The sequence below is a fragment of the Nycticebus coucang genome, chromosome 11, assembly GCF_027406575.1.
Source record: "Nycticebus coucang isolate mNycCou1 chromosome 11, mNycCou1.pri, whole genome shotgun sequence".
Classification (NCBI taxonomy): Eukaryota; Metazoa; Chordata; class Mammalia; order Primates; family Lorisidae; genus Nycticebus; species Nycticebus coucang.
Window position 1 is genome coordinate 35,763,982 of NC_069790.1, and position 26,886 is coordinate 35,790,867.

Below are 26,886 nucleotides of genomic sequence, written 5' to 3' on the forward strand. Positions count from 1 at the left end.
GTTGCTTCAATTGCCAGGGGGGTCTTCCTCATAAAATATTCTCCCAAGCCAATTTCTTCAAGTGTTTCCCCTGCACTCTCTCCAAGTATTTTTATAGTTTCATGTCTTAAGTTTAAACCTTTTATCTAATAAAAATCAATTTTTGTTAATGGTGAAAGTTAAAGGTCCAGTTTCAGTCTTCTACAGGTTGCCAGCTAATTCACCCAGCACCATTTGTTAAATAGGGAGTCTTTCCCCCCACTGAAAGTTTTTGATAGGCTTATCAAAGATCAAATGATGATAGGCTGGGTTCATCTCTTGGTTCTCTATTCTGTTCCATATATCTACCTCTCTGTTTTTGTGCCAATACCATGCCGTTTTGATCAGTATAGTATAGCATAGTATAGTATAGTATAGTATAGTATAGTATAGTATAGTATAGTATAGTATAGTATAGTATAGTATAGTATAACCTGAAGTCTGGTAGTGTGATTCCTCCTTTTTTTTTTTTTGAGACAGAGTCTCACCATGTCACCCTCGGCAGAGTGCCATGGCATCACAGCTCACAGCAACCTCTAACTCTTGGGTTTAGTAGATTCTCTTGCCTCAGCCTCCCAAGTATCTGGGACTACAGGCGCTAGCCTCGGTGTATGTGGTTGGTACCATAACCACTGTGCTACAAGCGCCCAGCCTTTGTTTTTATTTCTGAGTAATGTCTTGGCTATTTGAGTTTTTTTCTGATTCCATATAAAATGAAGTACTATTTTTTCCAAATCTTTAAAGTATGACAGTGGTGCTTTAATAGGGATTCCATTAAATTCATATATTACTTTGGGAAGTATGGACATTTTAACAATGTTGATTCTTCCCAACCATAAACAGTGTGTTTTTCCATTCGTTAACATCTTCAGCTATTTCCTTTCTCAGAGTTTCATAGTTCTTTTTATAAAGATCTTTCATGTCTTTTGTTAGATAAATTCCCAAATATTTCATCTTCTTTGGCACTACTGTAAAAGGAATAGAATCTTTGCCTATTTTTTCATCTTGACTATTGTTGGTATATATAAGAGATACTGATTTGTAAATATTGATTTTTGAATCCTGAGACACTGCTGTATTCCTTGATCACTTCTACAAGTTTTGTAGTTGAGTCCCTGGGGTTTTCCAGGTGTAAGATATCATCTACAAAGAGCAAGAGTTTGTTCTCTTCTGCCCCCATTTGGATACCCTTGATTGCCTTCGCTTGCCTGATTGTGATGGCTAAGACTTCCATTACTATGTTGAATAGCAGTGGAGACAATGGGCATCTTTGTCTAGTTCCAGATCTGAGTGGAAATGTTTTCAATTTTATTCCATTCAATATGATATTGGCTCTGGGTTTGCTGTAGATGGCCTCTATCAGTTTAAGAAATGACCCATCTAAAAACAACAAAAAAAAAGAAATGACCCATCTATGCCTATTTTCTTAAGTGTTCTGATCATGAAAGGATGCTGGATATTATCAAAGCTTTTTCTGCATCAATTGAGAGTTATCATATGGTCTTTGTTTTTTATTTTGTTTATGTGTTGTATTATATTTCTAGATTTACATATGTTGAACCAACCTTGTAACCCTGGGATAAAACCAACTTGGTCATGGGGTATAATTTTTTTGATGTGTTGTTGAATTCTGTTTGCTAGGATCTTTTGGAATATTTTTGAATCAATATTCATTAATTATATTGGTCTATAATTTTCTTTCTCTGTTGGAACCTTTCGTGGTTTGGGGATCTGGGTGATACTTGCTTTGTAGAATGTGTTGGGAAATATTCCTTATTTTTCTATGTTTTGGAAGAGGTTAGGTAATATAGGTACTAGTTTCTCTTTAAAGGTTTGATAGAATTCTGATGTGAAGCCATCTGGTCCTGGACTTTTCTTTTTTGGGAGATTCTGTATAGTTGATGCTATTTCAGTCCTTGGTATAGGTCTATTCAACATTTCCAATTCTTTTTTTTTTTTTTTATTGTTGGGGATTCATTGAGGGTACAATAAGCCAGTTACACTGATTGCAATTGTTAGGTAAAGTCCCTCTTGCAATCATGTCTTGCCCCCATAAAGTGTGACACACACTAAGGCCCCACCCCCCTCCCTCCATCTCTCTTTCTTCTTCCCCCCCATAACCTTAATTGTCATTAATTGTCCTCATATCAAGATTGAGTACATAGGATTCATGCTTCTCCATTTTTGTGATGCTTTACTAAGAATAATGTCTTCCAAGTCCATCCAGGTTAATACGAAGGATGTAAAGTCTCCATTTTTTTTAATGGCTGAATAGTATTCCATGGTATACATATACCACAGCTTGTTAATCCATTCCTGGGTTGGTGGGCATTTAGGCTGTTTCCACATTTTGGCGATTGTAAATTGAGCTGCAATAAACAGTCTAGTACAAGTGTCCTTATGATAAAAGGATTTTTTTCCTTCTGGGTAGATGCCCAGTAATGGGATTGCAGGATCGAATGGGAGGTCTAGGTTGAGTGCTTTGAGGTTTCTCCATACTTCCTTCCAGAAAGGTTGTACTAGTTTGCAGTCCCACCAGCAGTGTAAAAGTGTTCCCTTCTCTCCACATCCACGCCAGCATCTGCAGTTTTGAGATTTTGTGATGTGGGCCATTCTCACTGGGGTTAGATGATATCTCAGGGATGTTTTTGATTTGCCTTTCTCTAATATATAGAGATGATGAACATTTTTTCATGTGTTTGTTAGCCATTCGTCTGTCGTCTTTAGAGAAAGTTCTATTCATGTCTCTTGCCCATTGACAAACGGGATTGCTGGCTTTTTTCATGTGGATTAATTTGAGTTCTCTATAGATCCTGGTTATCAAGCTTTTGTCTGATTGAAAATATGCAAATATCCTTTCCCATTGTGTGGGTTGTCTCTTTGCTTTGGTTATTGTCTCCTTAGCTGTACAGAAGCTTTTCAGTTTAATGAAGTCCCATTTGTTTATTTTTGTTGTTGTTGCAATTGCCATAGCAGTCTTCTTCATGAAGTCTTCCCCCAGGCCAATATCTTCCAGTGTTTTTCCTATGCTTTCTTTGAGGATTTTTATTGTTTCATGCCTTAAATTTAAGTCCTTTATCCATCTTGAGTCAATTTTTGTGAGTGGGGAAAGCTGTGGGTCCAGTTTCAGTCTTTTACATGTAGACATCCAGTTCTCCCAACACCATTTATTGAATAGGGAGTCTTTCCCCCAAGGTATGTTCTTGTTTGGTTTATCAAAGATTAGGTGGTTGTAAGATGTTAGTTTCATTTCTTGGTGTTCAATTTGATTCCAAGTGTCTATGTCTCTGTTTTTGTGCCAGTACCATGCTGTCTTGACCACTATGGCTTTGTAGTACAGACTAAAATCTGGTATGCTGATGCCCCCAGCTTTATTTTTGTTACTAAGAACTGCCTTAGCTATACGGGGTTTTTTCTGGTTCCATACAAAACGCAGAATCATTTTTTCCAAATCTTGAAAGTACGATGTAGGTACTTTGATAGGAATGGCATTGAATAGGTAGATTGCTTTGGGAAGTATAGACATTTTAACAATGTTGATTCTTCCAATCCATGAGCATGGTATGTTCTTCCATTTGTTAATATCCTCTGCTATTTCCTTTCTGAGGAGTTCATAGTTTTCTTTATAGAGGTCCTTCACCTCCTTCATTAGTTATATTCCTAGGTATTTCATTTTCTTTGAAACTATGGTGAAGGGAGTTGTGTCCTTAATTAGCTTCTCATCTTGACTGTTATTGGTGTATACAAAGGCTACTGACTTGTGGACATTGATTTTATATCCTGAAACATTACTGTATTTTTTGATGACTTCTAGGAGTCTTGTGGTTGAGTCTTTGGGGTTCTCTAAGTATAAGATCATGTCGTCAGCAAAGAGGTAGAGTTTGACCTCCTCTGCTCCCATTTGGATTCCCTTTATTTCCTTGTCTTGCCTAATTGTATTGCCTAGAACTTCCAGCACTATGTTGAATAGTAAAGGTGACAGAGGACAACCTTGTCTGGTTCCAGTTCTAAGAGGAAAAGCTTTCAGTTTTACTCCATTCAGTAAAATATTGGCTGTGGGTTTGTCATAGATAGCTTCAATCAGTTTTAGAAATGTGCCACCTATGCCTATACTCTTCAGTGAAGAGAAAGGATGAAAAGGATCCTTTTCAATTAGAAAAGGATGCTGGATTTTATCAAATGCTTTTTCTGCATCTATTGAGAGGATCATGTGATCTTTATTTTTGCCTCTGTTAATATGGTAGATAACGTTTATGGACTTGCGTATGTTAAACCAGCCTTGCATCTGTGGGATGAAGCCTACTTGATCATGATGAATGACTTTTTTGATGATAAGCTGTAATCTATTGGCTAGGATTTTGTTGAGAATTTTTCTGTCTATATTCATGAGTGAGATTGGTCTGAAGTTCTCCTTTTTGTTTGGGTCTTTTCCTGGTTTTGGTATCAGGGTGATGTTTGTTTCATAGAATGTGTTGGGGAAGATTCCTTCTTCCTCAGTTTTTTGGAATAATTTCTGCAGTACAAGAATAAGCTCTTCCTTGAAGGTTTGATAGAATTCTGGAGTGAAGCCATCTGGACCAGGCTGAATGCCCCTGGACCAGGGCATTTTTTAGTTGGAAGCTTTTTTATTGTTTCTTTGATCTCAGTGCTTGAAATTGGTCTGTTCAGGGGGTCTATTTCTTCCTGGCTAAGTCTAGGGAGAGGGTGTGATTCCAAATATTGATCCATTTCCTTCACATTGTCAAATTTCTGGGCATAGAGTTTCTGGTAGTATTCAGAGATGATCTCTTGTATCTCTGTGGGATCAGTTGTTATTTCCCCTTTATCGTTTCTGATTGAGGTTACTAGAGATTTTACTTTTCTATTTCTAGTTAGTCTGGCCAATGGTTTATCTATTTTATTTATTTTTTCAAAAAACCAACTCCTTGTTTCATTAATTTTCTGAATGATTCTTTTGTTTTCAATTTCATTGATCTCTGATTTGATTTTGGATATTTCTTTTCTTCTACTGAGTTTAGGCTTAGATTGTTCTTCTTTTTCCAATTCCATAAGATCTCTTGTGAGATTGCTGATGTGCTCTCTTTCTGTTTTTCGAATGTAGGCATCTAAAGCGATGAATTTTCCTCTCAAAACTGCTTTTGCAGTATCCCAGAGGTTTTGGTAGCTTGTGTCTTCATTGTTGTTATGCTCAAGGAAGTTAATGATTTCCTGTTTTATTTCTTCCTGCACCCATCTGTTATTGAACAGAAGATTGTTTAATTTCCATGCCTTTGGGTGGGGTTGAGCATTTTTGTTAGAGTTGAGTTCCACCTTTAGTGCCTTATGGTCTGAGAAGATACAAGGTAAAATTTCAATTCTTTTGATTCTGTTGATATTTGTTTTGTGTCCCAGGATATGATCAATTTTGGAGAATGTTCCATGGGGTGATGAGAAGAATGTATATTCTTTGTCTTTGGGGTGGAGTGTTCTATATGCGTCTATCAAGCATAGTTGGTCTAAGGTCTCATTTAAATCTCTTATATCTTTGTTTAATTTCTGTTTAGAGGATCTGTCCAGCTCTGTAAGCGGTGTGTTAAAGTCCCCTGTTATGATGGTATTATCAGATATCATATTGCTCAGACTGAGTAAGGTCTGCTTCAAGAATCTGGGAGCATTTAAATTGGGTGCATAAATATTTAGAATTGAAATGTCTTCTTGTTGTAGTTTTCCCTTGACCAATATAAAGTGACCATCTTTGTCTTTTTTGACTTTAGTTGCTTTAAATCCACATGTATCTGAAAATAAGATTGCAACTCCTCTTTTCTTCTGAATGCCATTTGCCTGAAAAATTGTCTTCCAACCCTTGACTCGGAGCTTTAATTTGTCTTTTGAAGCCAGGTGTGTTTCTTGCAGACAGCAAATGGATGGCTTGTGTTTTTTAATCCAGTCAGCCAATCTATGTCTCTTCAGTGGGGAATTCAAGCCATTAACATTTATGGAGATAATTGATAAGTGTGGTAGTATTCTATTCATCTTATTTGGTGAGAGTCCATTGCTTAGTTTTATCTTTTGCATCAGTGTGGAGGTTAGGCTCTGTCCTTTGATTTCTGAGTTCTTACTTTGCTGCTGATCCATTGTGGTGGTCAGTGTGCAGAACAGGTTGAAGTATTTCCTGTAGAGCTGGTCTTGTTGTGGCGAATTTCCTCAATGTTTGTATATCCATAAATGATTTGATTTCTCTATCAATTTTGAAGCTTAGCTTAGCAGGGTACAGAATTCTGGGCTGAAAATTGTTCTGTTTAAGTAGATTAAAGGTAGATGACCATTGTCTTCTTGCTTGGAAAGTTTCATTAGAGAAGTCTGCGGTCACTCTGATGTATTTGCCCCTGTAGGTCAACTGGCGCTTACTCCTGGCAGCTTGCAGAATCTTTTCTTTTGTCTTGACTTTGGACAGGTTCATCACAATGTGTCTTGGAGAAGCTCGGTTAGAGATGAGGCGACCTGGGGTCCGATATCCCTCTGAAAGCAGTGTGTCAGAATCTTTGGTGATGTTTGGGAAATTTTCTTTTATAATATTCTCTAGTATGGCTTCCATTCCTCTGGGGCATTCTTCTTCCCCTTCTGGAATTCCTATAACTCGTATGTTGGAACGCTTCATAAAGTCCCATAATTCTGACAGGGAACGTTCTGCTTTCTCTCTCTTCTTTTCTGCCTCTTTTACTATCTGAGTTATCTCAAAAACTTTGTCTTCTACCTCTGAAATTCTTTCTTCTGCATGGTCTAACCTGTTGCTGATACTTTCCATTGCATCTTTAAGTTCCCTGATTGACTGTTTCATTTCCTTCAGCTCTGCTATATCCTTTTTATATTCTTCATATCGTTCATCTCTGATTTGATTCTGTTTTTGGATTTCCTTTTGGTTATTTTCCACTTTATTAGCAGTTTCCTTCATTGTTTCCATCATTTCTTTCATTGTTTTCAACATGTGTATTCTAAATTCCCTTTCTGTCATTCCTAACATTTCTGTATAGGTGGAATCCTCTGCAGTAGCTACCTCATGGTCCCTTGGCGGGGTTGTTCTGGACTGTTTCTTCATGTTGCCTGGAGTTTTCTGCTGATTCTTCCTCATGAGTGATTTCTTTTATCTGTTTCCTTGCCCTAATTTTCCTTTCACTTCCTCTTGCTCTTTAAGTTCTTGTGCCTGTGGACTAAGGGTTACAGGACCAGAAGGGTGAGAAGGTTGAGGAGCAAAAAAGGGATGAAAGAAAGGAGGACTGAGTGATAAGAAAAAAAAAGAAAGATAGAGAAAGGAGAGGGGGTGGGGATAAGGAATATTGACAAAAAGAAGAGAGGTACAGAAAGAGGGAGACAGGGCAATATAGGTGTACGGTAGGGTACTTTGACACAACCTTAAAAAACCCCACCTTCTGGGAGTGTCCAGTTGGGTGGTTCCCTTGAGGTCAGCAGGTCTTTGCTAACCTGATCAGACACAGTACCCCACCTCCACCAAGTAGAGAGGAAAGACAAAAATGCTATAAATCAAACCAAAACAAGCAAACAGAAAACTTTACGGGGATACAATTGGGTGAAAAACCAAATGATAGCGGTAGAAACACTAGCAAAAATGAAGTTGTAGTTATTAAAAAAGGCAGCAATGGGAAATTATAATTAAACTAGAAAAGTTGAGAAAGAAAAAGGGATCTGTATGGAAAAGATTGAAATAAAAAAAAAAAAGAAAAGAACATCAACAACGTCAAAATAAACAAAAAAAACCAAAAAACAACAAAAAAAAAACAACCAAACAAAAAAAAAAGAAAAAAATACACAACCAAAAACAAAGCAGTTTGTATATGTTATTGAATATTGTCTGGGCAACACGTGGTCTTCTGGGGTATGAGATGTTAGTCACAGTTCTGATACAACTGGAGGCTGCTGATTTCTCAAACCCCAGCAGGTAGACAGCCTATATCTCTCTTCAGCCCACTTAAAAGGCACTTTGAACTTGTAAACTTGCTGAGCAGAAGCTTTCCCAGCTTTCTCGCTGGAATCACTGCTGAAGTGGCTATCCACTTACCCAGTGTGCCAAAACCGGTCTCACTCTGCCCCTGAGGGTTAGGGCTGCAAGGAGGTTCAGACCCCACCCTTAGGCTACTTGGTTGCTGGGTTACAAGCTCCCACCCGTTTCTAGCTCTGCGACCCTGAGGGCGGAGCTTGCCGGGGCAGATCACTGACAATGGTTCTGTGTGACCGACCTCCAAATACCATTAGCTCCGTCTGGCTCAGCGGCTCAGACTGGGGCCCTAGACAACGGCCAGAGTTCTCCGCACTCCCGCTCAGGCCTTCCCCAGGGCAGTTCAACTCAGTGCCAAGCCCAAGGACATCAAAACAGTTCACAGGTAAGGCCTTTCTGGTTTGCAGTCTCGCTGCTACTGAACTTACAGCTGTGGGCGGGTTTAGACGGATTGAACACACGCGACCACTTGCCGGTTTTCCACTGTTTTAGTCCTCCTCTTGGGGTCCAGAAGTCTCTCGCTGACTCCCTGTATCCTCATAGGAGTGATGATAGGCAGTTCCCACCAGCCAGAGATGCCTGGAGTCCTATCTCCCCAGACTCACGGTGCCCAGATGCAAGGAAGCTGTTATTCGTCTGCCATCTTGCTCCGCCTCCAACATTTCCAGTTCTTTCTGGCTGACTCTAGGAAGATAGCATGCTTCTAGGTATTGATCTATTTCCTGTAGATTTTCATATTTCTGACAATAGAGTTTTTTATAGTAATCATTAAGGATTTGTTTTTAATTTCTGCAGTGTTTGTTGTTAATTCTCCTTTATCATTTCTGATTGATGATATTAGGAATTTTACTTTTCTGTTTCTGGTTAGGTTAGCCAAAGGTTTATCAATTTTTAAAATCTTTTCATAAAAACAACTTTTTGATTCATTGATCTTCTGATTGTTTCTTTTGTTTTCAATTTCATTTAATTCTTCTCTAATTTTGGTTATTTTTTTTTCTTCTGCTGGGTTTGGGGTTTGAATGTTCTTCCTTTTCCAGTTGCTTGAGATGACCCATTAAGTTGTTGACTTCCGAGGAGAGGGATGTTTGGTGGGGAGTTGAAGGGGTGAGTGTAGATAGGTCCAAGATGTAAGAAATACTTAAAACAAGAGAAATTGAGCAAGAGGGCTTCAAAAAGTGAATCCTTCATCCAAGTCTTTGATGATGGAATTTCATAGTAGATGGAACTACACTCAGACACAGACACAGTCTGTTGTAGGTCCAGATCGGAATCAGACAGCATGTTGATGGCATTTTCCAGAGTCACATTCTGATACTGAAGGACAGTGAGGTGATGCCACAGCAGCAGGTCCCATGCTTATGGGGGAGGTATTTGGAGGGTGGCACAGGCAAGGACAAGAGGAGAGCGAAGGCCTGGGAGGGTTACACAGGGAGGCCAGCGAGGAGCTGGTCGTTGTTGTAGGGAGGGAGGTGATTTCTTTTCAGGTTAGGTGCAAGTTTGTAAAACAGTGAATGTCTACACAAAAACTTGTGCACAGTGTTTATAGCAGCTTTATTCATAAATGCCCTAAACTGGAAACAACCCAATGTCCACCAACAAATGAAAGGATAAACTGTAGTAAATCCATAAAATTGCACAGTACTAGCAATTAAAAAAATAGCAAATAGCTGATATATGTAGCAACACAGATGACTTTCAAAACAATTATTCCCAGTGAGAGCAGCCAGAAAAAAAGATTGCATACTGCATGAATCCTTTTATATAAAAGTTCTAGAAAATGCCATCTAATCTATAGTAACAGAGAGTAGGTCAGTGGTTTCTTAGGGCTAGAGGGTTCTGAGGAAAATTTGGGGCTGGAAATAATTCTGGATCTTGAATATAGTGGGGTTTCCATAGGTGTGTCCATCTGTCAAACTCATCAAACTGAGCATATTATAATTTACTGTATATAAATTATATCTCAGCAATGTTTCTTTAAAGAACAGAATACATGAGGGGGAAATTAATTAAAAAATAAGCACTGTCAGTGGAGAATATAAATAAGGACAGAGAAAGACTATTTTTTCTAAAAGACCCAGTGGAAATGTTTCCATGTATTCTAAACAGGTGAAAATATTTGAAGAACTATTAATACCTCAGTTATTATCTCAAAGCCTCTGCAGATAATAAGGTTCTCTGCTCAAGAACCTTCTGGAGAAGTACCAGATGAAACAAACTATAATCCTATTTCTTCTGTAGCTCAGAGTGGAATGGATTTGCTGATTTCTATTCCACATACAACATTATGAAAAATATAAGAAATCATCCTGTGTTTAGAAGAGATATAGAGGGTATTTGTGGCAATGGTGGCCAAATCAAGTTTAATGGAAGTGACAATGGGCACAGGACAGGGGTCAGCACCTGCTCTTTTTTGTTTGTTTCCTCCCTTTTTTCCTTTTCCTTTTTTTTTTTTTTTTTTGTTGTTGGTGTTTTCAGGATCTCAACATTTAATAAATACTTACTGGGCAAACCATATGCAAAAGAAATAGGATGCGGACAGTAAGGATTTAAAGAAGTTAAATATCCACATTAATTTTTATCACCAATCTTAACTACCAGAGAAGCACAGAATTTGTACAAGTTATACTTTATAATGAAATTCTGATACCTGTCAAAAGGATAAAAACCTACACACATATTGCAATAAAGTTTTTGTAAAATTGTGTTTCACATAAGAATTTCCCTAAAATAGGTTGGCAAAATGTCCATACAACTATTCTTCCACACATATATTCTCCATTAAGGATTTCTTGAACAGTACAAATACTTTGAGCCCATTGCTAAGCAATCCACTGTTGAGAACTGTATATACAACACTGTAACATTTGCATGAAATCCACTTCTCCATTGAAGTCCACCTTATTTTCCGTCTGGCTTACTACAAAGTTTTCTTCAGAACTGTTTATATGTTTTGTCCCATCATTTTCTTGAAGTTTCCTGATTTCATTTTTTTTTAACAATTTATAGTTTCATGACTTGCTTTTTATTTTTTGCAGTTTTTGGCTGGGGCTAGGTTTGAACCCGCCACCTCTGGTATATGAGGCCGGCACCATACTCCTTTGAGCCACAGGCACCACCCATGACTTGCTTTTAATCTCTCATTAAACTCTGTAATTTCAAAGCTTGTTTTTTTCTTGGAAGCTTCTAATTTTTCTCTGGTTTTCACTTTAAGTTCTGCAAATTCTGTTTCATGCTTATAGGCTCCTAATGTTAGCTGATGAGATGTTGTTAATAATTGTTGTATCATTTCCATTGGGTCTTGAAATATTTCATCATAGAACTCTGAAACCACTGTCTTTTCCCCAGCATTGCATTAGTGTCTGATTGAAACAGCTTTAGTAAGTGATTTAGGGTTATAGGTCTTTCATTAGGGTCAATGAAAAATATTTTGACGATTATTTCAAATTCTTTTTTTTTTATTATTAAATCATAGCTGTGTACATTGATATATTCATGGGGCATCATTCACTAGCTTCACAGACTGTTTACCAAGTTTCACATATACCCTTGTAAGATGCACTGCTGGTGTAATCCCACCAATCCCCTTCCCTCTACCCACCTCCTCCCTCCCTTCCCTCCCTTTCCCCTTTCCCCCTTCCCCCTATTCTTAGGTTATAACTGGGTTATAGCTTTCATGTGAAAACCCTAAATTAGTTTCATAGTAGGGCTGAGTACATTGGGTACTTTTTCTTCCATTCTTGAGATACTTTACTAAGAAGAATATGTTCCAGCTCCATCCATGTAAACATGAAAGAGGTAAAGTATCCATCTTTCTTTAAGGCTGCATAATATTTCATGGTGTACATATACCACAATTTATTAATCCATTCGTGGATCGATGGGCACTTGGGCTTCTTCCATGATTTAGCAATTATGCATTGGGCTGTAATAAACATTCTGGTACAAATATCTTTGTTATGATGTGATTTTTGGTCTTCTGGGTATATGCCCAGTAGAGGGATTACAGGATTGAATGGCAGATCTATTTTTAGATCTCTAAGTGTTCTCCTATCTCTTTCCAAAAGGAATGTATTAATTTGCATTCCCACCAGCAGTGCAAAAGTGTTCCCTTTTCTCCACATCCGTGCCAACATCTCTGGTCTTGGGATTTTGTGATATAGGCTAGTCTCACTGGAGTTAGATGGTATCTCAAAGTAGTTTTGATTTGCATTTCTCTGATGATTAAAGATGATGAGCATTTTTTCATATGTCTGAAGGCCGCGTGCCTGTCTTCTTCAGAGAAGTTTCTCTTCAAATCCCTTGCCCAGCCTGTGATGGGATCCCTTGTTCTATTCTTGCTAATGCGTTTGAGTTCCCTGTGGATTCTGGTTATTAAACCTTTGTCGGGGACATAACCTGCAAATATCTTCTCCCATTCTGAGGGCTATTTGCTTGCTTTACTTACTGTGTTCTTGGCTGTGCAGAAGCTTTTTAGTTTGATCAAGTCCCAGTAGTGTATTTTTGAAGCTGCTTCAATTGCCGGGGGGGATCCTCCTCATAAAATACTCGCCCAGACTGATTTTTTCAAGGGTTTTTCCTGCACTCTCCTCTAGTATCTTTATAGTTTCATGTCTTAAGTTTGAATCTTTAATCCAGTGAGAGTCTATATTAGTTAATGGTGAAAGGTGTGGGTCCAGTTTCAGTCTTCTACGGGTTGCCAGCCAGTTCACCCAGCACCATTTGTTAAATAGGGAATCTTTTCCCCACTGAATGTTTTTAATTGGCTTGTCAAAGATTAAATAACGGTAAGTAGCTGGGTTCATCTCTTGGTTCTCTATTCTGTTCCAAACATCTACTTCTCTGTTTTTGTGCCAATACCATGCTGTTTTGATCACTATTGATTTGTAGTATAGTCTAAGGTCTGGTAGCGTAATTCCTCCTTTGTTTTTATTTCTGAGTAATGTCTTGGCTATTCGAGGTTTTTTCTGATTCCATATAAAATGAAGTATTGTTTTTTCAAGATCTTTAAAGTATAACAGTGGAGCTTTAATAGGGATTGCATTGAAATTATATATTGCTTTGGGTAGTATGGACATTTTAACAATGTTGATTCTTCCCAGCCATGAGCATGGTATGCTTTTCCATTTGTTAATATTTTCAGCTATTTATTTTCTTAGAGTTTAATACGTCTCTTTATAAAGATCTTTCACATCCTTTGTAGATAAATTCCCAAATATTTCATCTTCTTTGGCACTACTGTGAATGGGATAGAGTCCTTAACTGTTTTTTCAACTTGACTATTGTTGGTATATATAAAGGCTACTGATTTATGAATGTTGATTTTGTAACCTGAGACGCTGCTGTATTCCTTGATCACTTCTAAGAGTTTTGTAGTAGACTCCCTAGTGTTTTCCTGATATACAATTGTATCATCTGCAAAGAGGGAAAGTTTGATCTCTTCTGACCCTATATGGATACCCTTGATTGCCTTTTCTTCCCTAATTGTGGTGGCTAAAACTTCCATTACAATGTTAAAGAGCAATGGAGACAATGGGCAGCCTTGTTTGGTTCCTGATCTGAGTGGAAATGATTCCAATTTAACTCCATTCAATATGATATTGGCTGTGGGTTTGCTATAGATGGTCTCTATCAGTTTAAGAAATGTCCCTTCTATACCAATTTTCTTAAGTGTTCTGATCATGAAGTGATGCTGGATATTATCAAAAGCTTTTTCTGCATCGATTGAGAGAATCATATGGTCTTTGTTTTTTAATTTGTTTATGTGCTGGATTACATTTATAGATTTACGCATATTGAACCAGCCTTGAGACCCTGGGATAAAACCGACTTGGTCATGATGTATAATTTTTTTGATGTGTTGCTGGATTCTGTTCGTTAGGATCTTGTTGAATATTTTTGAATCTATATTCATTAGTGATATTGGTCTATAATTTTCTTTTCTTGTTGGGTCTTTTCCTGGTTTGGGGATCAGGGTGATGTTTGCTTCATAGAGCGTGTTAGGTAGTCTTCCTTCTTTTTCTACCTTTTGGAACAGGTTGAGTAATATAGGTACTAATTCCTCTTTAAAGGTTTGGTAGAATTCTGATGTAAAACCATCTGGTCCCGGGTTTTTCTTTTTAGGGAGGTTTTGTATGGTTGATGCTATTTGTGAACTTGATATGGGCCTGTTCAGCATTTCCACTTGATTCTGGCTAAGTCTTGGAAGGTGACGTGCTTTCAAGTAATGGTCAATTTCCTTCAGAGTTTCATATTTCTTAGAATACTGTTTCTTGTAATATTCATTAAGGATTTTTTGGATTTCTGAGGAGTCTGTTGTTATTTCACCTTTGTTGTTTCTGATTGATGAGATTAGAGAATTTACTCTTTTTTTCCTGATTAGGTTGGCCAAAGGTTTATTATTTTATTGACCTTTTCGAAAAACCAGCTTTTTGATTTATTGATCTGTTGTATTATTCTTTTGTTTTCAAATTTCATTTAATTCTGCTCTAATTTTGGTTATCTCTTTTCTTCTACTGGGTTTGGGGTTGGAATGTCTTCCTTTTCCAGTAGCTTGAGATGTCCCATTAAGTTGTTAACTTCCTCTGTTTCCATTCTCTTGAGGAAGGCTTGCAGTGCTATAAATTTCCCTCTTAGAACTGCCTTTGCGGTGTCCCAGAGGTTCTGATAGTTCGTGTCTTCATTGTTGTTTTGTTCCAAAAAGTTGGCGATTTCTTTCTTAATCTCATCTCTGACCCAGCTATCATTCAACATAAGGTTATTTAACTTCCATGTTTTTGTATGAGTATGCAGATTCCTGTTGTTACTCAGCTCAAGTTTTATTCCATGGTGGTCCGAGAAGACGCATGGAATAATTTCTATTCCTTTAAATTTACTGAGGTTAGACTTGTGACCTAAGATGTGATAGATTTTGGAGTAAGTTCCATGGGCTGATGAGAAGTATGTGTATTCAGTTTTGTTGGGATGAAATGTTCTGTAGATGTCTGCTAAATCCAAATGTTGGATGGTTAGGTTTAAATCTAAGATTTCTTTGCTTAGCTTCTTGTTGGAGGATCGATCCAACACTGCCAAAGGAGTGTTAAAATCTCCGACTATTATGGAGCTGGAGGAAATCAAGTTGCTCATGTCTGTTAGAGTTTCTCTTATAAATTGAGGTGCATGCTGGTTGGGTTCATAGATATTAATAATTGAGATCTCATCATATTGAGTATTACACTTAACAAATATGAAGTGACCATTCTTGTCCTTCCTTACTTTTGTTGGTTTAAAGCCTATTGTATCAACAAATAAAATTCCAACACCTGCTTTTTTCTGATTACCATTTCCCTGAAATATGGATGACCATCCTTTCACCCTGAGTCTGTATTTGTCTTTTAAGTTAAGATGTGACTCTTGTATGCAACAAATATCTGGCCTGAGTTTTTGTATCCAGTCGGCTAACCTATGCCTCTTTAGAGGACAGTTTAAGCCATTCACATTAATGGAGAATATTGATAAGTCTGGTGAAGTTTTGGGTATCGAGTTTTTCAAAAGTCCAGGGGCATTTTTAATCCTTTCGCCAGTGTGGAAATTGGAGTTTGATCTGAAGTTTCTGAGTGAGTTTACTTTTGTGGTATAGGATTGGGTTGGTCATTATGGAGGATAGGTCTGAGAATATACTGAAGAGCTGGTTCGGTTATGGAAAATTTCTTCAAAATATGAATGTCATTAAAGTATTTAATTTCTCCATCATAAATGAAACTCAGTTTATGGGGATGATGGGAAGATGGCAGACTGAAGCCAGCTTTCCACAGAGGCTCCCATCCTGAAGGAGAGTATGGGACGAAAATTTAGCAAGTAACCTGATGGATTCGAGCAACACCAAGCGAGAAAGTTGAGGAACGCACATCAACCCCGCTGAGGAGAGCTGCGACCACAAGGAAGCAAACAAAAGGTACAAAACCCATCACCAAGCGGACGGGAGTCTCCCCTCCCCCACCTGATCGGCTTAAGGGCCCCACAAACAAAAGGGCAGAAATCAAAGGCCATCCCACTACACTTCACAGGAGAGACCTACTACAAACTGGACCTACCTCCATTACTAGGATGCCTAGGCATTCTCCTGCCAGGCATAAAACTGTGTAAATCTGTAAATATCCTTTGCCGGCAACTCTGAGCACCCAGCACTTCCCTCCACTCTCTCTGAGGTCTGAAAGCCTGTCCCCCAGGAGTTCGGATTCTTGGGTGACTCCTAAAGGGGAGAGGACAGTCCCCGAACTGCAGCTGGTCAGCGCTGATTCTGGGGCATGGGAGAGAAGTGAGGACAGTCAGCGGAGGGAGACCCTCCCCAGGGTGGTGCTTCACCGAGGCAAGGTGAAGCAGCAGCCCTCCTTGGGCAACAATACAACCACGCATATAACTGAGTTGAACTCGCTACCAGCTGCTCTGAGCTCCTGGTGCTCCCCCCGCCCTCGCTCTGTGGTCCAGAGACTTGAGCGCCTGCTGTGTGACCGGGCAGGGAGCCAGGTGGAGCTGAGTCTGTTTTTCACTGCCTGGCGGTTCTGGGCTCCAGCCGCTCCCTCCACCCCGCCCCCACTCTGAAGCCTGAAGGTTTGTGCTGGGACGGTACAACCGGGCAAGAGACTGGGAGGAACTGAGTTTGCTCGCTGTCAATGGGGCTCCCTACGGCTCAGAGCCCCTGCTGACACTGGGCTCCAGGTGCTTCCCTGCCCTCACTCTGTGGTCTGGAGACCTGAGCCCCTGCCATGTGGCCGGGCAGGGAACTGGGGGGAGCTGAGTCTGTTCGCTGCCTGGCGGTTCTGGGCTCCAGCCGCTCCCTCCACCCCGCCCCCACTCTGAAGCCTGAAGGCTTGAGCTGCTGCAGTACAACCAGGCGAGAGACTGGGAGGAACTGAATTTGCTCGCTGTTGACCGGACTCCCTGCAGCTCGGAGCCCCTGCTGGCTCTGAGCTCCCGGCGCTCACCCCCCACCCTCGCTCTGTGGTCTGCAGGCCTGAGCACATGCTGTGTGGCTGGGCAAGGAACTGGGTGGAGCTGAGTCTGTTCGCTGCCTGGCGGTTCTGGGCTCCAGCTGCTTCCCCCACCCCGCCCTCACTCTGAAGCCTGGAGGCTTGGGCTGCGTGGTGCTCTGGAACCAAAGATTGGGAGGAATCTTTGGGAGTGAGCTTGCTGCCAGTGTCTCTGAGCTCCCAGCACCCCACCCCACCCTCACTCTGGGATCTGCAGGCCTGTCCCCCGGGAGTCCAGATTCTTGAGGGATTTGTCGGGGCATGGACAGTGCCCAAACTGCAGCTGGTCGATCCTGACTCTGGGACACAGGAGTGAGGCTGGGGGAGACCCACATCAGAGAGGCAGTTCCCTGAGGCGGCTGAAGCCATACCCCCAGCCTCCCTGGGCAACCAGAGGAGGCCACCCCTGAGTATAGGATTTGCCTGAGGTGACTCACAGACCCCGGAACCATCCAGGGTAGGGCCAACTCAGAGAACTGAGACTTCAACCCAGAGTAAGTGATTCACTGAGGTCAAACAGAAGCCAGCTGACAATAAGTCAGAACCACTCAGCCCCAGCACACCAGACAGGGCCCCAGTCTCTCAGGCTACAACACTGAATGGGCCCTCAACAAAATCCTAGGGGGAAAATCAAAGGGAGTAAAACAACCATGGGGCAGAATCAGCGGAAAATCTCCAGTAACATGAATAACCAGAATAGATCAACCCCCCCAAGGAAAGAAATGGCGGATGTAAATGAAGATCCCATTCATAAACAACTGGCAGACATGTCAGAAATCGAATTCAGAATTTGGATTGCATACAAGATTGATAAAATGGAATTAGGAATCCGAAGAGAAATTCAAAAGTTGTCTCAAGTATTTAACAAATTTAAAGACAAAAGCACCAAAGACTTAGCCACACTGAAGCAAGAATTTGCAGCCCTTTAAGATATGAAAAATACAGTAGAGGGCGGTGCCTGTGGCTCAAGGAGTAGGGCACCGGTCCCATATGCCAGAGGTGGTGGGTTCAAACCCAGCCCTGGCCAAAAAAAAAAAAAAAAAAGAAGGAAAAATACAGTAGAATCCCTCAGCAACAGAATGGACCAAGCAGAAGAAAGTATTTCTGACATCGAAGATAAAGCCTTCGAATGCTCCCAAACTCTCAAAGAGGAAGAGAAATGGAGAGCAAAAACAGATCTTTCTCTTAGAGAGCTCTGGGATAATTCAAAGAAGGCAAATATACGAATAATAGGAGTTCCGGAAAATGATGAAGTGGCATTGATGGGCACAGAGGCCCTTCTGCATGAAATTATGAAAGAGAATTTTCCAGACATGCCTAGAGACTTTGAAATTCAGATGGCAGACAGTTTCAGAACTCCAGCATGATTCAACCTCAATAAGTCATTCCCCAGACATATCATAATTAGCTTCACTAAAGTCAACATGAAGGAGAAAATTCTCAAGGTTATCAGGTGAAAGAAAGCCATTACCTACAAAGGTAAGAACATTAGAATGATTGCAGATCTCTCTGCTGAAACTTTTCAAGCCAGAAGAGGGTGGTCATCGAATTTTAATCTCCTAAAGCAAAATAACTTTCAACCCTGGATCTTGTACCCAGCTAAACTCAGTTTCATCTATGATGGAGAAATTAAATACTTTAACGACATTCATATGTTGAAGAAATTTGGCACAACCAAACCAGCTCTTCAGGATATTCTCAGACCTATCCTCCGTAATGACCAACCCAATCCTCTACTACAAATGTAAACTCACTCAGAAACTCCTGATCAAACTCCAACTTCTACAATGGCAAAAAGATTAAAATTGTCCACTGGACTTTTGAAAAACTCAATACCCCAAATTTCACCAAACTTATCAATAATCTCCATTAATGTGAATGGCTTAAACTGTCCTCTAAAGAGACATAGGTTAGCTGACTGTACACAAAAACTCAGACCAGATATCTGTTGCTTACAAGAGTTACATCTTAACTTAAAAGACAAATACAGACTCAGGGTGAAAGGATGGTCATCCATATTTCAGGCAAATGGTAATCAGAAAAAAGCAGGTGTTGCAATTTTATTTGTTGATACAATAGGCTTTAAACCAACAAAAGTAAGGAAGGACAAGAATGGTCACTTCATATTTGTTAAGGGTAAGACTCAATATGATGAGATTTCAATTATTAATATCTATGCACCCAATCAGAATGCACCTCAATTCACAAGAGAAACTCTAAAAGACATGAGCAACTTGATTTCCTCCAGCTCCATAATAGTCGGAGATTTTAACACTTCATTGGCAGTGAGGCATCGATCCTTGAACAAAAAGCTGAGTAAAGAAATTTTAGATTTAAATCTAACCATCCAGCATTTAGATCTAGCAGACATCTATAGAACATTACATCCAAACAAAACTGAATACACATACTTCTCATTAGCCCATGGAACTTACTCCAAAATCTATCACATCTTAGGTCACAAGTCTCACCTCAGTAAATTTAAAGGAATAGAAATTATTTCATGCATCTTCTCGGACCATCATGGAATAAAACTTGAGCTGAGTAACAACAGGAATCTACATACTCATACAAAAACATGGAAGTTAAATAACCTCATGCTGAACGATAGCTGGGTCAGAGATGAGATCAAGAAGGCAATTGCCAAATTTTTGGAACAAAACAACAATGAAGACATGAATTATCAGAACCTCTGGGACACCGCAAAGGCAGTTCTAAGAGGGAAATTTATAGCTCTGCAAGCCTTCCTCAGGAGAACGGAAAGAGAGGAAGTTTGCAACTTAATGGGACATCTTAAGCAACTGGAACAGGAAGAACACTCCAACCCCAAACCCAGTAGAAGAAAAGAAATAACCAAAATCAGAACAGAACTAAATGAAATTGAAGACAAAATAATACAACAGATCAATAAATCAAAAAGCTGGTTTTTTGAAAAGTTCAACAAAATAGATAAACCGTTGGCCAGCCTAATCAGGAAAAAAAAGAGTAAAATCTCTAATCTCATCAATCAGAAATGACAAAGACGAAATAACAACAGACTCCTCAGAAATCCAAAAAATCCTTAATGAATATTATAAGAAACTTCACTCTCAGAAATATGAAAATCTGAAGGAAATGGACCAATGCTTGGAAGCTCGTCACCTTCCAAGACTTAACCAGAATCAAGTGGAAATGTTGAACAGGCCCAATTCAAGTTAGGAAATAACATCAACCATACAAAACCTCCCCAAAAAGAAAAGTCCGGGACCAGATGGTTTCACATCAGAATTCTACCAAACCTTTAAAGAGGAATTAGTATCTATATTACTCAAACTGTTCCAAAAGGTAGAAAAAGAAGGAAGACTCCCCACACGTTCTATGAAGCAAACATCACCCTGATCCCCAAACCAGGAAAAGACCCAACAAGAAAAGAAAATTATAGACCAATATCACTAATGAATATAGACGCAAAAATATTCAACAAGATCTTCACAAACAGAATCCAGCAACATATCAAACAAATCATACATCATGATCAAGTTGGCTTTATCCCAGGGTCTCAAGGCTGGTTCAATATACGTAAATCTATAAATGTAATTCAGCACATAAACAAAGTAAAAAACAAAGACCATATGATTCTCTCAATCGATGCAGAAAAAGCTTTTGATAACATCCAACATCCCTTCATGATCAGAACACTTAAGAAAATTGGTATAGAAGGGACATTACTTAAACTGATTGAGGCCATCTACAGCAAACCGACAGCCAATATCATATTGAACGGAGTTAAATTTGAATCATTTCCACTTAGATCAGGAACCAGACAATGCTGCCCATGTCTCCATTGCTTTTCAACATTGTAATGGAAGTTTTAGCCACCGCAATTAGGAAAGAAAAGGCGATCAAGGGCATCCACATAGGGTCAGAAGAGATCAAACTTTCCCTCTTCGCAGATGATATGATTGTATATCAGGAAAACACTAGGGACTCTACTACAAAACTCTTAGAAGTGATCAAGGAATACAGCAACGTCTCAGGTTACAAAATCAACATTCATAAATCGGTAGCCTTTATATATATCAACAATAGTCAAGTTGAAAAAACAATTAAGGACTCTATCCCATTCACAGTAATGCCAAAGAAGATGAAATACTTGGGAGTTTATCTAACAAAGGATGTGAAAGATCTATATAAAGAGAACTATGAAACTCTAAGAAAAGAGATAGCTGAGAATGTTAATAAATGGAAAAACATACCATGTTTATGGCTGGGAAGAATCAACATTGTTTAAATGTCCATACTACCCAAAGCAATATATACTCTTCAATGCAATCCCTATTAAAGTTCCACTGTCATACTTTAAAGATCTTTAAAAAATAATACTTCATTTTATATGGAATCAGAAAAAACCTTGAACAGCCAAGACATTACTCAAAAATAAAAACAAAGCAGGAGGAGTTACGCTACCAGACCTCAGACTATACTACAAATCAATAGTGATCAAAACAGCATGGTATTGGCACAAAAACAGAAAAGTAGATGTCTGGAACAGAGAACCAAGTGATGAACCCAGCTAGTCACCATTATTTAATCTTTGACAAGCCAGTTAAAAACATCCAGTGGGGAAAAGATTCCCTATTTAACAAATGGTGCTGGGTGAACTGGCTGGCAACCTGTAGAAGACTGAAACTGGACCCACACCTTTCACCACTAACCAAGATAGACTCTCACTGGATTAAAGATTTAAACTTAAGACATAAAACTATAAAAATAGTAGAAGAGAGTGCAGGGAAAACCCTTGAAGAAATTGGGTTGGGTGAGTTTTTTATGAGAAGGACCCCCCAGGCGATTGAAGCAGCTTCAAAAATACATTTTTAGGACTTGATCAAACTAAAAAGCTTCTGCATAGCCAAGAACACAGTAAGTAAAGCAAGCAAACAGCCCACAGAATGGGAGAAGATATTTGCTGGTTATGTCTCTGACAATGGTTTAATAACCAGAATCCACAGAGAACTCAAATGTATTAGCAAGAAAGGAACAAGGGATACCATCACAGGCTGGGCAAGAGAATTGAAAAGAAACTTCTCCGAAGAAGACAGGCGAGTGGCCTTCAGACATGTGAAAAAATGCTCATCATCTTAATCATCAGAGAAATGCAAATTAAAACTACTTTGAGATATCATCTAACTCCAGTGAGACTAGCCTATATCACAAAATCTCAAGACCAGAGATGTTGGCGTGGATGTGGAGAAAAGGGAACACTTTTGCACTGCTGGTGGGAATGCAAACTATTACATTCCTCTTGGAAAGATATATGCAGAACACTTAGAGATATAAAAATAGATCTGCCATTCAATCCTGTAATTCCTCTGCTGGGCATACACCCAGAAGACCAAAAACCACATCATAACAAAGATATTTGTACCAGAATCTTTATTGCAGCCCTATTCATAATTGCTAAGTCATGGAAAAAACCCAAGTGCCCATCGATCCACGAATGGATTAACAAATTGCGGTATATGTACACCATGGAATACTATGCAGCCTTGAAGAAAGATGGAGACTTTACCTCTTTCATGTTTACATGGATGGAGCTGGAACATATTCTTCTCAGTATAGTGTCTCAAGAATGGAAGAAAAAATATCCAATGTATTCACCCCTACTATGAAACTAACTTAGGACCTTCACATGAAAGGTATAACCAAGTTACAACCTAAGAACAGGGGGAAGTGGGAAAGTGTGGGGAGGGAGGGGGGAGGTGGGTAGAAGGAGGGAGATTGAAAGGATCACACCTGTGGTGCATCTTACAAGGGTACATGTGAGCCTTGGCAAATGTGGAATGTAAATGTCTTGGCAAAGTAAATAAGAAAATGCCAGGAGGGCTATGTCAACTAATGAGATGAAAATGTGTCAAATATTCTATGAAACAAGTGTATGGTGCCCCATGATCATATCGATGTACACATCTATGATTTAATAATAAATAAATAAATAAATAAATAAACTCAGTTTAGCTGGATACAAGATCCAGGGTTGAAAGTTATTTTGCTTTAGGAGATTAAAAGTCAGTGACCACCCTCTTCTGGCTTGAAAAGTTTCAGCGGAGAGATCTGCAGTCATTCTAATATTCTTCCCTTTGAAGGTAATGGTTTTCTTTCTCCTGGCAGCTTTGAGGATTTTCTCCTTCATATTAACTTTAGTGAAGTTAATTGTGATATGCCTGGGGGATGTCTTATTGGGTTGAGTCATGCTGGGGTTCTGAAGCTGTCCACTATCTGAATTTAAGAATCTCTAGGCATGTCTGGAAAATTCTCTTTCATAATTTCATGCAGAAGGGCCTCTGTGCCCAACGAGGCCACTTCATCTGTTTCTGGAACTCCTATGATTCGGATATTCGCCTTCTTCGAATTATCCCAGAGCTCTCCAAGAGAATGATCCGTTTTTGCTCTCCATTTCTCTTCCTCTTTGAGAGTTTGGGAGCGTTCAAAGGCTTTATCTTAGATGTCAGAAATCCTTTCTTCTGCTTGCTCCACTCTGTTGCTGAGGCCTTCTACTGTATTTTTCATATCTTTGAGTGCTGCAAAATCTTGCTTCAGTGTGTCTAAGTCCTTGGTGGTTTTGTCTTTAAATTCATTAAATTCTTGAGACAACTTTTGAATTTCTCCTCGAATTCCTAATTCCACTTTTTTAATCTTGTCTGCAATCCAAATTCTGAATTCGATTTCTGACATCTCAGCCAGTTGTTTGTGAATGGGATCTTCAATTGCATCTGCCATATCTTTCCTTGGGGGGGTTGATCTATTCTGGTTATTCATGTTACCAGAGTTCTTCCGCTGATTTCGCCCCATGATTGTTTTACTCCCTCTGATTTTTTCCCCTGGGGCTTTGTTGAGGGTCTGTACAGTGTTGTGGCCTGAGAAACTGGGGCCCTGTCTGGTGTGGTGAGGCTAAGTGGTTCTGTCTTGTTTTCAGCTGGTTTCTGTTCCACCCTAGTGAAACAGATACTCTGGATTGAAGTCTCAGCTGTGGAGAAATATCAGCAATTAAGTCACCCCACCCCCCACCGGCAAACAATTGGAAAAGAGAAATCAAACCTTCCTACCATCGTGCACCCAGGGCACCACCTGATTTGTCCTCAGGCAATTGGTTCAGTTCAAAAAGTCCAAATCAATTGTCTCAGTCTGCACCTGTCTCGGGTGAGAGAGTTTAAGAGTCTCTGGGAACTGGATCACAGGGGTCTGGTGACTACTCTGGTGTGGCTTGCTCCAGTGCTGCGTGGAGTCAGGAGGAGCCACCCAGCCAATAGATAAGTTTTGGATGGTTGATGCCTCCTTCCCCACCTTACACCGCTGTCAGACCCAGTCACCGCTGACCCAGTTGCCTGTAGTGAATCGGTACTCCATGAGTTTGCACCTGCCTGAATCACAAGGAAGTCTGCCAGGCTGCTGCACTCTGCCTCTCTCCAGCAGGAGGAGGTGAGGCCTGACAACCTCAGGCACTTGATGAAGGTTGGGGGGTTTTCACTCAGGTCCAGTCTCGCCCCTGATTAATGTTACTGACAGAACAGAACAGAAGAACTCTACAGTTCCCCTGCAGAAGAGAAGCTGAATTGAGTTCAAAATCAGCTTGTCTTTGCTCTTGTATTGTCTATAGGCTGATGATCCCCTGAGGGCCAGGTGCATCTTAGGTTTAGTAAAGCGGACCTCTGGGTCAGCCCCACCCTGGGAGTTTCTCTGGTTTGCAAGTTTCTCTGATTTGCCTCACGCAAATCCTATACTCAGAGTCTCTGGTTGCCCAGGGAGACAGGGGGTGTGGCTTCAGAATATTCAGTAGTAAGCCGTATTGCTAGCAAAAGAGGGCTGCTGTTTTATGGCTCAGGCAACCACTGCTCTGGTTTAGCTCTCTTCTGGCCAACCGTCCTCTCTCCGCTCCCATACCCCAGAGTCTGCACCGACAGGCTGCATCCCAGCACTGTCTACACCCCTCGAGCAATCCCCCAAGAGTCTGGACCCCTGGGGGACAGGCCTCCAGACCTTGGAGCGAGAGCAGAGGGGAGTGTGGGGAGCGCTGGGAGCGCTGGGAGCCTGGGGTTGCAGGCAGAGAACACACACAGCTTTACACAGTTTTATGCCTGGCCGTATTGTCACCAAAAGACGGCTGTTGCACTGTGCCTCAGGGAACTGCCACACCGGTGCGGTCCCCTCTCGGCTGACCAGGACTGGCCTCCAGACCTCAGTGTGAGTAAAGGAGAGCGCTGGGAGCTCAGAATTCCAGGTAGAGACTATATACAGTTTATACAGTTTTATGCCTGGCAGGAGGACGCTGTGGCCCCCTAGTAGGGGAGGTAGGTCCAGTTTTTAGAGTGTCTCTCCCGTGGAGTGTAGTGGGAAGACTTTTGAACTCTGCCCGATTGTTTGTGGGGCACTCTGAGCTGTTCTCATGGGGGAGGGGACTCCTGTCCACTTGGTGATGGATTTTGTACCTTTTGTTTGTATCCTTGTGGTCACAGCTCACCTCAGCGGGGTTGACGTGAGTTCTTCAACCTTCTCTCTTAGTTCAGCTCAAATCCACCAGGTTACATGCTGAATTTTCGTCCTTTAACTCTCCTACTGGACGGGAGCCTCTGTGGAAAGCTGGCTTCAGTAAGCCATCTTGTCTCCTCCCCTGATTATTTCAAATTCATCCCCTCCTGTTTCAGTAATTTCTTATGGAGGTTTAGAAAAACTCTCAAAGGATTGCCATAGCTTTCGTGTAATTTAAACTGGATTTTCTTCACATATGCTGACATATCCCTGTCCACCTTCGGCACCTCCTCCATTTTCTTCCTTAAAAGCAGGGTCTTCCTTATTTGCCGTCCTACCAGCCCGCCAGCACTCAGCAGGTTTCACTCTCCTTTTTTGTTTATACATATGTAGTTTATACATATAACTAGAGTTTTACAGACATGTTCTATTATACTGAATCATCTGGTGGGTTGTGTTATTCTGTGACATACTATGATTTTAAGGCATCCTTCTTAAAAGATTCCCTCACTTTTTTTTCTTTTGTAGAGACAGAGTCTCACTCTATTGCCCTCGGTAGAGTTCCCTGGTGTCACACAGCTCCAGCCTCCCGAGTAGCTGGGACTACAAGTGTCGGGGCCGGGTTTGAACCGGTCACCCTCAGTATATGGAGCCGGCGTCCTACTCAGGATCCCCTCACTTTTTAAAGGCTTTCAATTGTTTTTTTAAAGTGGTAGAAACAAAAATGGAAAGGCAGTATGAAAAGAATGGGGCAGAAAGGGGGTTAAGATAATTACTGTCAATCCCACTAGAAGAATGTCTTCGTCTTACTTATGGACTCTTCCCTGGCTAAGAGAAGAGCAATTGGAAGCTTAGGAAGGGAAAGAGGGAGGCACAAAGGAAAGGAAAGAGAGAGGCAGGAAGTAAGGGTAAGAGGTCTGTATCTTCTGAGTACTTAATTTATTTTGAGTCTTAGGACAATGAACACTTTTACTGAATTGTTGTGCTAAAATTAGGCATTTGCCATCTGAAGATGCTGTTTCATCCTGCAAATTATACTCTTATGAGGAAAAATGGAGTCACAAAGGTAATACATATGTTTTGTAAAGAATACTGAGAAGAAAAAAGAAAAACATGTACTTACAATCTAGCATTTAGTATAGCATGGTGGTTAAAAGTATGGGCTTCTAAATCTGGTGTTTGAACTTCAGTTCAATGATTTGCTAGTTGAGTGACCTTTGACAGGTTATTTAACATCTGTAAATGTTGGTCTTCTTTAGAAAAGGAGGATCATGATCATAGCACCTAGATCCAAAGGTTGTGATGATGAAATTAGCTAATCAATATAAAGTGCTTAGGGCGTCGTTCGGCACAAAGCAAAAACACTTGCTA

General features: G+C 40.3%; 1 pseudogene; it reads right to left on the reverse strand.

The window, feature by feature from the left end:
• Nucleotides 1–5,043: 5,043 nt before the first annotated feature.
• On the reverse strand, nucleotides 5,044–25,811 carry LOC128598295 (YEATS domain-containing protein 4-like; annotated as a pseudogene).
• Between the last annotated feature and the right edge of the window lie 1,075 nt (nucleotides 25,812–26,886).